The 14,247-nt window shown below is 36.6% G+C and overlaps 1 long non-coding RNA gene across 1 annotated transcript in view; it reads left to right on the forward strand.

The window, feature by feature from the left end:
• LOC116665382 overlaps window positions 1-14,247 on the forward strand; it is a 155,079-nt gene that overhangs the window by 70,769 nt on the left and 70,063 nt on the right. Inside the window, exon 2 of the long non-coding RNA XR_004321980.1 lies at window positions 5,636-5,700. This is a non-coding gene — a long non-coding RNA (uncharacterized LOC116665382). The remainder of the gene's footprint in view (window positions 1-5,635; window positions 5,701-14,247) is intronic.

Raw genomic sequence — 14,247 nt, forward strand, 5'->3', positions numbered from 1 at the left:
ATTTTGCTTTTTCAAAACCAGATGGCAATGCATTTAAATAGCGCCACCCCTAAGTCCAGATTCAAGAACCAGAGCATTTCAGAATGCTTCTAATTTTCTTAAACTGTGTATTTCCTCACCAATAAAATTGAAAACAATACTTTGCTATCTCATAGAGGTAGCTACATTAAAGCATATAATGACTCTACTAGCCTCCATCCAGACTTTGTGTGTGTTAAGTTATAGGGATAGGCTTTTATTAATATATCCTCTTTACTTTAGAGAAAATTACTTAATGTAAGCTGTGTATTTGCCAAAGAGTTTTCCTCAATGTATATGGAATTAGAATTGAATCTGGGGCTTTGGATTGTTGTTTCATCATCTTAATTAACATGGTAAAGTTAACTACTTTGTCCAATTTGAGTTATCAAACAAGTAGATTGGTCAGCATAATTAAAAGCAAAACAAACAAAAAATGACTATAACTAGTTAAATGTAGTTCTAATGAATGCAATAAGCAAGTAAGTTAAATAGTCAAAAGTATTTGTGTTTTCACACACTTTAGATCAGTGAGGATGATTTTGTTGACTTACTAGTGATTGAAAGTAGCAGGTCTGAAGATATTGACCAGGTATAAATCTGTAGGTTTTTTTGCTGCTGCAAAAGTTAAAATATATTTGGTATAGAGAGAGATTTCTCCACTCTAAGCCTGGAAGGACAGTAAAAGTGATGTTAGAAGATAAATAAGGTCAGGAGATGAGGTCAAGAAGCTAAACTACGTGTTCTGTTAGGTTTGGGACACATAGTGAACTAAAATTCTTTTGGAAAAGGAGATTATATTCAGTATCAGCTCAACATTTTCTCTTTAGCAATGTTTGCTTTGTTCTGCCCTTTATTTTTGAGCTTCTTAACAAGGTAAGTGTCTGAGCCTAAGTGAAATCCAGTCTAGTTAATTAAATAACTTTTTCTTTCTCATAGCATTGCCTTAAACTTCCTTATTCTAAGACTCTTTCTATCTCTATTTCCTGTCAATTTGAGTATTCCTTTCTCTGTTAAACCCTACCAGGGAAAGAGCCTCCAATTCTCCTAGCAGAACCATTTGTCTTCTGACTCAAAATTTCAGATCAAAGATACAAGATTATGAGATTAAAAGTTTTTTATATTTCCTTGCATTATTCTCCTCAAAAAAGTTAAACTGTATCACTTAGTAATTAATCTAAATTTTATTGGTTGGGATCTCTGAACTTTTATGATGCGGAAATTTCTATATCTCATCTAACTCTCTACCCCTGGGAAAAAAAATAGATAGGTGATTTTCAGTGGGAAGAGATAGTATATTGGAGAAAGGAGAGGCTGGGTGGTTGTTAAGAAAATCATGCTTGCATTGCTTTATAGAGTAAGGAGCATATTTTTCAGCTCAACCATGCCAAATCCTTGATACATATCCTTATAAAGAGAGGGCAAAAACACAGTGTATTGCAGTTGCTCTGTTGACATTCAGTTTTGATTATATTTGTATTAAATTATGATTTCTGAACATCAATATCATTGATTTTATTTTAAAATGAGTGGCATTTTCTAAGCAATTAAATTTAAATTTTGTGTAACAAAGGCTGTAACTTCCAATTTGTAGGTGGAATTGGCATCAAAAATAATGGAAAGAACATGGCTTATATATCAGAAACCCAAATTGGAATTCTAACTCTGCCATATTTTCAGCTGGGTACATTTGACGAAGGCACTCACAATTTCTGAATTTTGGTAAACACATCCGTAGAAATAATAATTACCTATCTCACAGAGCTGTTATAAAGAAAAAATGAAATGTAAAGCACCAACAAGTTGTTGGACACATAGAAGACTCTCAATATCTATTAATTATTTTTTTTCCTGAATACTTGCATTAACAGGAGACTATTCTGTTCCAGGCTCTATTTCTCACAAATGATATGACTTTGGTAGTTTCTATAAATGTTCTGATCCTGTTTTCTTAACTGTAGAGTGGAAAGAAGTAAGCTCCCATATGAAAGATCTGCCTTAGAGAAATTGTCTTGCTATCAAATGAAAAAATAATATATAATAAACTTTGAAAATTATGGAGTACTAAGGAAATATATTCTCTTTAAATATTCTCTTTAAAAGTAAAAATTCAGACACTGATGTTGTATTTTACCACAAAAACACAATAGATAAACATTCAGGAAAGAGGACTTCTTAATAGCCAAGATCACATTATATCACATTTATCCTTGGTCATTTTCTAAGTCCATGTGCAAACAGGATTCTAAAAAATAATGTTTTTCTGACTATTGGCATTTATTTTTTTACAAATATAATTGTGGGTCATTGAAATCCCCTTAACTTCCTGAGAAACAACTAAGTGCTCGTTGAATCTTCTCCCAGAAAAAAAAAAAAGACACACACACACACACACACACACAGACAAGAAAAACATCAGGAGTTTTATTTTGAAGAAAAATAAGTGGAAATTTTTAGGTTGAAAGGAAGATGAAATTATTTACCAAAGTGAAATTACAATGAATATTGTTAGAAGTTAAAAAAAAATTTTTGAGCCATTACTTGTCTGGATAGTGTCACTTGACAGAATAAATTTGCTTGAGTGGCAGAAGATTTTCTTTTCTTTTTGTTTTATTTTTTGATAATTGCATCAGATGTGGAGAAGAAATAAGAATTGTCTCTGTTATTGTCATGCAGCCTCTCTTTGAACAATAGAACTAATTTACCAACATGCTAAGTCACTGACCATAGCCCTAGAAGAAAAAGGTTTGTTTTCTTTTTCAAAATTATGTATAAAAGTTTAACAAATTTCAGTATATCCTTCACAATCCTTTTTTTTTTTTTTAATTGGAACAACTCCAGTTGGAATAACTCATGACATCACTTTACGTGATTAGGGGTCACTTGATTGCATATATAAGCTTTGTCCTGGTAAGTGGAGAGTCCGTGATAATGCTTAGAAATACCTCGAATTAGTGTCTGGGCACTTGGATGGGGCCACTTGGACTCCCTGTGATCTGAGTCGGAACACCCTGTTTTATTCCACAGCCATCTAGACGGAGACTGAAGAAGAACAATTTACCAGCCAAGCAACAAAGGGATTGAGGTAGACAGAAAGTAATTAGTTTTTAATGATCTTTTGGAAGCCCCATGAATAGATTGATTTCTGTTTTGATCTTGCTTGAATTAATAGCTGCTTTTGAGTCTTCAATCCCACTCCAGCACGCATTGTATCTCCATTTCACGGTCTGGCGCTCCCGCTGTTTAGGGTTTACTTGGACCATTGTTCCATTTTGTAAGGCTCAGCCCAGTGTTTTTGTGTTCTTCAGTTCTGAACATTGTTGTGGTGTTTTCCTTTTATTTTTATAGCTGTTTCCTCTTGAGAATTTGATGGGGTTATTATCACTCGCATGGGGCTAACATCCAAATTGGAAGTTCTTAGTCAATTCATTTCTCACTGAGAACCTCAGTGCTCCTTGCGGAGAGAAATCTCAGCCCTGTCCTGGTTACAGCCCCGACTTTTCCTTTCCCCCTTTTTGGATTATGTGAGTTATTTAGAACCCACATTAATGAGGCTACAAGGAAGTAGTTTGTATGGCTGGAGAGGCTGTTATGACCAAAAAGCTCTTCACAATAATAAATAGTAATTTGCTTCTCCCCAAAGCTTTCCAGACAATGACAACATCCCTAGTTTTTATCTGAGTGTTTTCTCCAGTCGCTGTTTCTGTCAGACAAGTGTCTGCATTCTTCTTCTTTGCTTCCTGCTTGCCCATCCAGTTCTCAAAAAGTTTTCCTTGTCAGGAAGGTAGTAAAGGTTTACATTGTTTTTCATCCTTTCTGCTTGTTTTTGGCCAATCAGGCTTGCATGTATATTTCTTGAAAGTTATTTGTCAAGAAAATATGGAAAATGAAAAAAAAATCAGCCAAATTCCCACCAACCAAGACATTCAACACTTTAAAGCAGATCTTTTAGTTTTTCTATAAAATTATATTCTTTGATAGATGACTGCGCTTATGCCTTAAAATAATTATTCACTTTAAAGTGATCATCTTTTACATGTCAAAAAATATGGATCTCCATCATAATGTTTAAAGACTGTTAGCAAAAGTATTGTATTTTTATGGCCCTGGTTTTAGAATGGCTGTAGGAAGAAAAGAGAACCAATTTGAAAACAGTAAGAAAAGATCAAATAAATACCACTGCTAAAGTCCTTCTAGAAAGGAGAAATGAGAAGAAACAGGCTTAAAAAGGTAGAAAGAAATTACATTCTGGTATGAATCAACAGAACAGGACCCAACCACTGCACTTAACGCTAAGTGTGAATTAGCATTTTGGAAATTGAATCCCTGAGTCCTGGGATTCAAATCTCCTTAGTCTGTCCCTCTCCTCCCCTAACCCCACAGGACAGAGAAGGGAAGTAGCAAAAGAAAGAAAGTGCAGGATAGAGGTAGAAGATAAGATGCAAGGGCCACCTTGGAAAAGAGAGAATGCTGGGCTAGCAGGTTGGGGAGAAGCTTTAAGAGAGGAAAAGGGAGAAGGGGCTTCAGAATATTTACAGCCAACATTCCATTCAGCACCAGGCACCCAGTGGAGAAAAGGCAATTTGTCTTTGTCACAGACCTGGCTGCACTGCTTCTCTTGCTGCCAGGCATTTTGTTCCCAGAAGAAGGGGCTCCCCAGGAATGTAGGGGGAAGGTTGGGGGTGGGTCAGTAAAGGCTTTCATGGCCAGTAGCACCCTTAGTCCATTTCAGGTCAGGTTAGGGTCTTGTCACTTGGCCTTCTGCGTCTGTTTATTATTCTCTCTGGGTTTCCATTTTGTGTTTTGTATAGTTGGGCATTTCTAGCTCTCTATTTCCTCTTTGTAGCTAAGTGTGGTCCTTCTGAAAAAAAAATTTTTGAGACCTCTTCTAACTATGCTTTATAAGACATTGTCATTCTTTCCTTCAGTTTTTTATCTTCTGGGGAATCTAGCCTTCACCCGAAGGACAAGTGGTTGCTTTCTTATGTGCCATTGAGTAAGTTTAGATACACATAATGGCAAGTATGCATCTGTTAAGTGACCTTCCAGGGAAATTTGAGCTTTTGGAATTTTTGCAAAATAAGGAAGAAATTATAACAGTTGCTTATTGTTCTTACGAATTCAACCTCATCCATAATCCAGCATTTTGGGAATTTTCCACCTTTTCCAGTAGAAGTTGTCTGGCTTTAGTAAAGACACTTAGTAACCTCATCACGAGATAATATTTTCTATAACACACTGGCCTACTTGCTCTCTAGGGCTAAGAAGTGGCAGGATTAGGCAGTAACTTTAAATTACAGCTCTGTCTTCTTCTAACTAAATGATCTTCTACCTATAATTTGGTTTCCTCATGTATTTAATGAGGATATAATAGTATTTACCTTACAGGATTGTTGTGATGACTCAATGATGTTTTATATGTGCCTGGTACCTAATAAATTCTCCATAAATAGTAACTGCTGGTTTTGTTGTGATTGTTTATATTAATAATAACTATTAGCCATAACTTCAGGATGCTTATATTTTGTTTGAGGGTTAAAATGATCAGATGCTAGTCACCTAGAGGATATTTAAGTAAATGTTAAATTGTATGTAATAACCGTATTTTCAATTGCAGGCACTCAGGTGAAGGAAAGATTTATGTGGGCCAGCAGATGGTGAAAAGAAGACCTCCCTGAAGAGGTGAGGACTGAACTGAGCCTAAAAGGGTAGGTAGAATTTAGAATACACAGAAGAGAATTTAAGGTTCAAGAGAAAGGAGGTCAGAGGGAAAAGCGTGAATAAGCATATAACAAAAAAGCGTAGGGTTTCAGAGCTATTTTTCTGGGTTATTTGGCAGCATTTATTTTTTCTCTCCTTTTTCTTTTTTATTAGAGCCCTTTTATTAAATTTCATTTAATTTTTTAGTTGTTACCTGTGCCAAAATAATAAATATGCTCATAATATCATATCACTTTAAATCTTTAAGAATCTTGGGCAGTTTACTATTCAGCTGTTGCTTTGAAAGCACACCATTTTGGAATTAATTTTGGAAAGCTATATTTGCAAGATTGCATATTTGCTAGGCAAATCAAAAGACTTTATATTCCTAGGGACAACATTAAATTTCTAAGGAAAAGCATTGTATTTCAACAGTTGGTATACACCATCAAATGTCTGTGATGGCCATTCCTCTGGTCTTTAAAGAAATCACATTGAGTGGTCTATTGTAGTATGACAGTGCTGCTGAAATGCTCTGTCTCTACAGTCACCTCTTGTCCCTAGCGCTCCTCCACAGTCACATCTGTGGAGGAAGCTTTGCAGGTGGGGATTTAAAATGAAGTGGAGCCACCCAGAGAGTGTGTGGGAGGGGTGCGAGGACTGAACAAATGAAGCAGGTTAAAAACACAACCCAGAATTTTCTCTTTCCAACTGTAAAGGGAAGATTAGAGAGGCATTCAAAATAAATATGAGACTGTATGATGCCTTGTGTAATAAAGTTGAGAGAGGTTAAGTTAAATTGTACTTAGTGATTTATACATTTAGTTCTTACTTTCTAGACATATTTTTGTTTGCTGTCACTCCTGATATTGACCTGCTAGCCTCTCAGTTAGCCTGGTTCATGGCCAGAGCCTGGCCAGCCAAGCCATGGTGTCCTGACCGACATGGCCTCACCAGGCAAAGCAACATGGCCTCCTTCAGTGCCTAGCCTATCAACCCAAGTGTAGAAATGGCAGAAAATGTTACAGATGGCTTAGCTCCTTAATTAAATGTAGGGAAAGTTTATGTGATCTATTAAATTACATATATCTTTCCAAAAGTACTTTATTTCCATGAAAGCCCCTGTAATGAAAGATTCTGCTGGCCGCTGTATCTGAGCATCACTTGGAAGCATATTATGAGAGGCAATATAGCTTAACATTTTTAAACTAAACAGATGTGGGTTGAAGTTCTCTCTCCACTGCTTAAAAGCTGTAATATTTTAGGTAGTTATTTAAGCTCTCTAAGTTTGTTTTCTTCCTGGTAAAGTAGGGATAATAATATTTATTACAAAGTGTTTTTAAAAAATAAAATTTAAAAGTTTAAGTCACTTAGAGTGGTTGATACATAGTAAATCACCATTAAATGAGATTGATGATAGATAATATTAATAGTGACTATTATTAATGAATGTAAGTTTTAATATATTTGCATTATTAATACATTATTTAATAAGTATAATAATTAATATTAAAATATGCAATGTTAACTGCTGCAATTATTATCATAATGCTTGATTCAGTTACTTTTTATTAGTTTCCTCATCTGTAACGTGAGGAAACATTACCTACAGACTGATGCTATGAACTATACCCAGGTGTGCTGTGAGAACTGAGTGAGAGATTGGGTGTGGCTGTGCTTTATAAACCATAAAATAATTGTTATGGGAGAGCTGAAAACAAATAGATGGTATCTGGTAGCATTTCTGACCATAATGTGCAAAATAGTTTTGGTGAGTGCTATGCTAGTCTTTTAAGAGTTAGGGTCAGTGTTTCTGGACAGCCAGTCGGATGGTTTGCAGTGCAGCAGAATGCTGTATGCAAAAGGCTGGCTGAGCAGCTTCCAGTTGTGTTTCCTTTGCCTGGCAGAGCCAATGTCGTCGCTTTGGTGTTGTTGTAGCTATGATGGAATTCCAGAATTAGTCAACATCTAAACAAATTACTTTGCTGAGGAACATTTTTTCTCCTTTTTCTACGTTTGTGACTCTGTTGGGATAAACTCGCTGGATTTCCACGTTAAGCTAGATCCATTGTGAGGCAGTTTCACCTATAAGAGTATCCCTATAATCATCCTCTAAAATGGGCTTTATCCCTTATATTTACAGACAAGGAAACTGAGGCTCACTAACTTGCCCAGCTGTAAATGATAGAGCTGAGATTAAAGCTCTTATCAAACTGAAGTTGTCTTTGTGTTTTCCGACACCTTAGTTCATTGATACTCATATTGTTTGAACACAAGTATAGAAAAAGGGGAGTGAAGGGGGAGTGGTTCTCAGTGGAGAGAGATGCTGCCTCTCTGAGTGTTTGAAAGTGAACAGGGGAACTTTTGATTGCCACAGTGACTGGGTGATGGGGTGCTGCTGGAATTGGGGAGCAGGGACCATGCATGCCACATACTCAGCAGTGCTCTCAATAGTACATTGATGAATTGTCCCACCCGATATGCCAGTAGTTCCCTTGTTGAGAGACGAGGGACCTAGTGATTCAGAAATGTCTCTCCTGACTTCTCCTGAAGTGATAAAAGGGGCTGGGGCTGTGTTAGTGGTTATATTTTATAGTTTTCACTTGTGCGCTTCTTACAGAGTAGAAAAACCCCACCCTCACTTCCCAAGTAAGACTAATTGTTGCTCTTTAGGTGTTTTGTTTATATGCTCATTTTAACTCTTATCACAATATATTTATCACCGTATTCCATACCGCAAAAATGTGAGTGTGCACACCATTTTATTTCTTGCTGGTTTTGTGGTGCCCAGTGTAGTCTGGTTAATAGTAGGTGCTCAAGTAACACTTGTTAATATGAGGGCATAGCGGTTTCTCTGTCATCTGTAAAGCCCAGCAAACAAGCTTGAAAGCCTGGATTTGTTTGTCCTTACTGCACCTCCAGAAACCCCAGCTTGGCTTAAAAAACATGACTGTTTCACGGGGTCATTAAGTACACCTGAATTCTTGCTCCTTTTCTGACTGATGAATACTCTAGTAGCTTGGGGGTCCTCATTTGGTCACCAGCAAACTTCTAGGAGTGAAAGTTCTGCTTTTTGAATCTGGGCAAGCAGCTGTTGCCTTACAGAGATTAGTTTTCCCTTCAGCTCCTTTAAGTTGTAGCTCCATTTCCCGCCTTGGGTGCTTTGAGTGATAGAACTATTACCAGAGCTATGATCTGTTTTCACATTGGTCGGCCAGAGTAAAAGCACCACATCTGATTTTTCCAGCAGGCACTTTAATTCATCAGAATCTTTAATTCTAATTTTCTACCTGTTAAAGCTTTGAAAGATTATTTATTTTCCCTCATGGCATTTGTATATACATCAGCGATATTCTCCTTTTTCTTATCATTCCAACAAACTTTCATATATTGTTAATGTATGGAGAACTGTGTTGGCATTGGCACTTTTATTACTAAATCAAACACCTCCAAGTCCTTTGAGAAGAACTATGTAATTTTCCATTTTATTTATGAGACTTTAGTTATCATGTGACTGGCCTAAGATCCCTTAGCAAGAACATTGAGGGGTTAAAATAAGCACTAAACATCCTTGATTCCTAGTTACTTGATGTTAATGCTCTTTTCTTTCCCTCCCTCCCTTCCTCCCTCTCTTCCTACCTTCCTTCTTTCCTTCCTTCAGTCCTTCCTTCCTTCCTCCCTTCCTCCCCGCTTCCCACTCTTTCTCTCTATTTTCTTCTTTTCTTTCTTTCTTTCTCTCCGGGAACTTCATTATCTAGTTTCTTCTATATCTTATATGAAATCACTGATTTTCTCACTAAAATTAATATCTTAGACTTAGCAGTCAGGGTAGACCCAAGTAAAGATTGGTTAACTTAGGACTGTCAGCGTTGTGGAATCTGCTTACCCTCTCTCACCTTAACTGTTGTGTCTCCCATATTCTTAATACCCTCTTTCATCAATTTCTTTAAAGAAAAATGACCACTTTTGTCTACTATCTCCCACCTTTTCCCACCCTTTTATTCACTCTTATAACCTTTTCTCATTAATGCTTTTTCTTCCTTTCTTTCTCTTCCTTTCTTTCCCTTTCTTCCTTCCTTCTTTTCTTTCTTTTCTTTTCCCTTTCTTTCTTTGTTTCTTCCCTTTCTTTTTTTTTTCTCTCTCTCCACCCCCACCTTCCCCCCCTCATCTCTCTCTCTCTCTTTTTCTATTGCAGGCAGCATGTATTCTGGTTTTGTTTTGTTTTCTCTCCTTTTTGGGGATGAGGTAAGTATGGTGGGGTCTGTGTCCCTACACAGAAAAGTTTTAAACTGCTAGCTGAGTGAAACTTTATGACTTTCTGAAATGTGGACTAGGTTGTGGTGTACTGGTTCCTTTTGAACTAATGCAGTTTCATCAAATGGCTGGAAAAATCAATCAGCAGACTCTCAAAGCCATTTAAAGAAATGAAATAGTAAAGAAATAGACAGAGGATATAAATATACTTTAATCTCTAAGCAGGTAAAGAGAATTATCTTTATTGATAATAATGTGTTTGAAAAAAGGACAAGACATTGATTTGAAAAGACACTGCCTTCCGCCCTGGGAGGAATCCAAGGATTACTGGCATTACGAGGAGAGATCACAGGTTATGGTTACTAAATGGAAGGATTACTGAGACACACTTGCTCAAAGAAGACAATGGGAATTAAGAGATTACAATGAGTAGAAAGTAGTATTAACTGTATTTCCAAGGCTAAATATTTTACGAAAGAAGTAAGAACAATTATTTCTCCCGCCAAAGTGTGGAGTGTTGGAACTGAGGCTGCTTTTGAACATTCTTTCCAATTTTGACTCCCAAGTCTGTAGGTTCTGTATACTAGTCTAGGAGAAAAGATGGCAGCTATGCTGATTTGGATATTGTTTCAAAACTCAGTCTTAATTTGTTGTCTTAATTCATATACTTTCCGCCCTTCCTCAGTCACTGCTGTTACAATTCAAACAGTGAAGGGCGATGTAAGAATCATGCCTTCCATAAGAATCATACTTATGGAAGAGACTGTAAGTAAGGTCCTTGAACTGTTTTTCACAGACCCAGTTCTGATCTAAAGAATGTAACTGAATTTCTCAGACTCTCAGATATTTCATTTGCAAAATGGAGGGAATGGTGCAAGATGATTTTCAGAATTCCAGATGTTAAAAATAGGAACTTCTCAAAGATTTACAAACATATTAATTGGAAACGCTGAGAATCTATTTAATTGTTCAGTGATATTATGTCTTGGAAATATCAAATCGAAGTTCATGAATGTTTTGCCTTTTAAGAATGTTGTAACATTTACAAGATTTATACAGACCCTATTGGGACAACTGATTTCGTTTTAAAAGGGCTAATAACTTTTTATTTAAGAACAATAAAATGAATTTACATATAAAACATAAATCACTTAAACATTTCTCTAAAGTATATTTTTGTCCAAACATTGCTAATTCCTAGGAACCAACAAGCAAAACTTTTGACATTGAAGTAAACTAAAATGAAGTCATCTGATCTAGTTTTAGTCTGAGAGATTTCATTCAGTTCCAAAATGCCTATAAAAGTAAAGCTACCTTTTGATAATGTACTCACACTTGATGTAAGATTGGTATATAAAAAACAAAACAAATAAATAAACAAAACATGATGAAAATGGGCTAATTCGTAGATACAGAAAACAAACAGATGGTTGCCAAAGAGAAGGGGAGTAAGGGGCAAAATAGGTAAAGGGAGCTAAGAGGTACCTCCAGTTACAAAATAAATAAGCCATGAAGATGTAGTATACAGCTTAAGCAATACGTTCAGTGGCACTGTAATCACTTTCTATGAGGACTGATGGTTGCTAGACTTACTGTGGCAATCGTTTCATAACGGATGCAAATATCAAGCTATATGTGGTACACCTGAAACTAGCATGATATTGTACAACAGCTAAATTTTCAATTCAAAATATATAATAAAAGGTTTTTAAAGTTTCTTCTGTATAGCACAGGGAACTATGTTCAGTATCTTGTAATAACCTTTAATGAAAAAGAATATGAAAATTAATCTAGGTATGTATATACTTGACTGGAACATTGTGCAGTACACCAGAATTTGACACATTGTAACTGACTGCACTTCAATAATAAGAAAAAAAAAGAAATGGAAAGTAAAGTTAGCAAAATATGTTGATATATCTCATTTTTGGCTAAAACCTCAAAATGAACAAATATTAATAACAGAAAAAAATTACAGTATAAATAATATAACTGTAACTAGGAAGATACTGTTACTTTAAATCTTTCTTTAAAAAATACTAGGAAACCTTTTAGTGGTTGTGCTTTCCTTATTTAGCTGGATTAATCTCTTAGTTGCTAAGGGCACATGATTTGTTTACAAACTTGTTAAACCAGATCTGCACACAACCACATCACAGATAATAAAGTGGGAAAAAAATGTTCAGATTGTTAGTCTGCACCCACTTAACCACCTCCATCTTATTAATGCGTAATTTAACTTCTTCAGCAATGTATTCCACATTGCATGTTTTCCACATTGTTGTTTCAAATGATGTGCTGCTGCTGATTGTTAACCATGTGTATGGGTGTGGCTGAAAAGACCTGATGTGCGACCAGAATTCCTTTTCCAATGACATACCCAGGCTGGGCTACTGTCAGTGAGTCATTCTTGCTGCAATGACACTGGATCTCCATGTGAAGGCTGAAGTGTTTGAGATGGCCTGGCAGATGCCAGATGCCAATGTTTATTCCACATTGGTACCACTAGCACTAGCGAGGAGTGTATGCCACACTTAGGTTACTGGCATTTAAAACTTTCCCCTGATATCTGTCTCTTTTTAAAAGCCTGATTTTGAAATAAATAAAACCAGGTCTTTCTACTACCACTCATCTAATGAGCTTTCAACCTTTATAGTGTTTTGTCATCTAACACATGGAATTATAAAGTACATGAGATTTAAAATTTCCTGAAGTGTCATAGTTTTCTTAGCAATTTTTACAATGGTATTGTTGTCCTGATAGGTCAGATATCAGTGCTAAAATGTAGCAAAGCTTCTGTAATTGTGTGTGTGTGTGTGTGTAGTGGAAGTTTAAAGAGAGGTGAAATGACTTTTTGACAGGTGGTAATATTAATCCAAGTATGGAAAAGTTTTTAATCTATTGTAGGAGACTGAAATTTATACCTGACAACTTAGGAAGGCAGAAATGTAATTTTTCTGTTCCAGAATTAGAATTAATCTTGAGGTCCTGCTCTGCAGAGATGAGATAACTTAATTCCTCCTGGTCCAGTAGCCTCAGTTTGACCCAGTGATTTTTTTAGCCAAAATTAAATATCTTAGTCTCCGTTCATTTCAAAGCTCGGTTGCTTTTCAGTGAAGGGCATCTGGAAGGATTTCTTTCCATTTTCCTCAGTGGTATCTAGGAGTAAGGGAAAGGTCATCCACCCAGGCAGCAGCAGTGGACCAGCTGTCCTCCTGGTCCCTGCTAGTCTTGCCCTGCAGTGCCTGACTTGCCTGGTTCCAGCACATGACCCATCTATTGCACATCCTGATCATTTCTATAATTTATGCTTATGCATCTTTGATTTTGAGACTCTTGATCAATGTGGCAGGTCCTTTTTGGACCTAGGTTTTGAACACCTCTGCATTCCCCATGAGGACTTCTGGTTTGTTTCTCCATCATTCACTGGAGTGTGTGAACCCCTTGGGGCTTGTCCTAAAACTCACACACAGGCAACTTCTTCGGCCATTAAGACTGTATTTCACCCCCACTCCATTCTGAAGGCTATGCCATTTCAATGTACAGCTTCCAAGAAAAGTTGGTGAGGGGTCCAGTCTCTGCCCCAGAAAGCAGAGGCTCAATAATGGCTCCTCAGGTGCCCCAAACCGATGTGGGTGCTACTCTCTGTTCCTGAGATTTGACCCCTGGGCAGGGATAGGGAAGTGGACCCCTCACATCTGATTTCATGTCCTTCTCTTTTTCTTGCTCTTACTATTTCTTCCAGCACAAAAATCGTTTTTCCTTTTCAACTCCTGTCTTCGAGAAATTGATTCTGGGTCATATCCTCTTTTTTTTTTTTTTTTTTTTTTCCTACTCTAGAACATTTAGTTATTGATCTGAGTCCTTCAGGCTTGGCTTTTATATGCAAAATGCTCAACCTTGGGAAGTTTTAATAAAGCTGTCTTTTTTTTTTTTCTCTAGGAAAGCCTAACTCCTGCTAAATCAAAGCCTTTGCATTCAGGCAATAGTCTTGATATGGATGTCAAATCTTGTATTGTAAAACTGTAAGCTGATTGATGACTGCTGTTCTTGGCTGTAGGTTGCCCTTTTCCTGAAGCAGTGAACTCCAATGAATTAAGAGGGTGTGGGGAATATGGGGAAAACTACAGGAAAATGAGGATTTAAGGTTTACCAGGGATGAAACTACATTGGTTTAATACGGCAAAAATATACCCATTATGTCAACATCATCTCTAAGTCTCCTATTTACTGTGGAGACTTTTTAGATGAATCTCATGAAAAGGAATGAAATTC

Source organism: Camelus ferus, chromosome 8, assembly GCF_009834535.1.
Source record: "Camelus ferus isolate YT-003-E chromosome 8, BCGSAC_Cfer_1.0, whole genome shotgun sequence".
In the NCBI taxonomy this organism is placed as follows: domain Eukaryota; kingdom Metazoa; phylum Chordata; class Mammalia; order Artiodactyla; family Camelidae; genus Camelus; species Camelus ferus.